Below are 1,321 nucleotides of genomic sequence, written 5' to 3'. Positions count from 1 at the left end.
ACCTGATTAGTCTGTACAATGTGGAACTTTAGAACCTGATTAGTCTGTACAATGTGGAACTTTAGAACCTGATTAGTCTGTACAATGTGGAACATTAGAACATGATTAGTCTGTACATTGTGGAACTTTAGAACCTGATTAGTCTGTACATTGTGGAACATTAGAACATGATTAGTCTGTACATTGTGGAACTTTAGAACCTGATTAGTCTGTACAATGTGGAACATTAGAACATGATTAGTCTGTACATTGTGGAACTTTAGAACCTGATTAGTCTGTACATTGTGGAACATTAGAACATGATTAGTCTGTACATTGTGGAACTTTAGAACCTGATTAGTCTGTACAATGTGGAACTTTAGAACCTGATAAGTCTGTACAATGTGGAACATTAGAACCTGATTAGTCTGTACAAAGTGGAACATTATAACCTTATTAGTCTGTACAATGTGGAACTTTATAACCTGATTAGTCTGTACATTATGGAACATTAGAACATGATTAGTCTGTACATTGTGGAACATTAGAACATGATTAGTCTGTACAATGTGGAACATTAGAACCTGATAAGTCTGTACAATGTGGAACATTAGAATCGATTAGTCTGTATAATGTGGAACATAATAACTTGATTAGTCTGTACAATGTGGAACATTAGAATCGATTAGTCTGTATAATGTGGAACATAATAACTTGATTAGTCTGTACAATGTGGAACATTTTAACCTGATTAGTCTGTACAATGTGGAACATTAGAATCGATTAGTCTGCATAATGTGGAACATTAGAACATGATTAGTCTATAGAATGTGAAACATTAGAACCTGATTAGTCTGTTCAATGTGGAACTTTATAACCTGATTAGTCTGTACAATGTGGAACTTTAGAACCTGATTAGTCGGTACAATGTGGAACATGAGAACCTGATTAGTCTGTACAATTTGGAACATTATAACCATATTAGTCTGTACAATGTGGAACATTAGAACCTGATAAGACTGTACAATGTGGAACATTAGACCCTGATTAGTCTGTACAATGTGGAACATTATAACCTGATTAGTCTGTACAATGTGGAACTTTAGAACCTGATTAGTCTGTACAATTTGGAACATTATAACCATATTAGTCTGTAAAATGTGGAACATTAGAACCTGATAAGTCTGTACAATGTGGAACATAATAACCTGTTTAGTCTGTACAATGTGGAACATTATAACCATATTAGTCTGTACAATGTGGAACATTAGAACCTTATTAGTCTGTACAATGTGGAACATTATAACCTGATTAGTCTGTACAATGTGGAACATTAGAACCT

The sequence above is a fragment of the Mizuhopecten yessoensis genome, unplaced genomic scaffold (genome assembly GCF_002113885.1).
Source record: "Mizuhopecten yessoensis strain PY_sf001 unplaced genomic scaffold, ASM211388v2 scaffold4823, whole genome shotgun sequence".
Taxonomy (NCBI): Eukaryota; Metazoa; Mollusca; class Bivalvia; order Pectinida; family Pectinidae; genus Mizuhopecten; species Mizuhopecten yessoensis.
Note: the sequence above shows the minus strand (reverse complement) of the source record.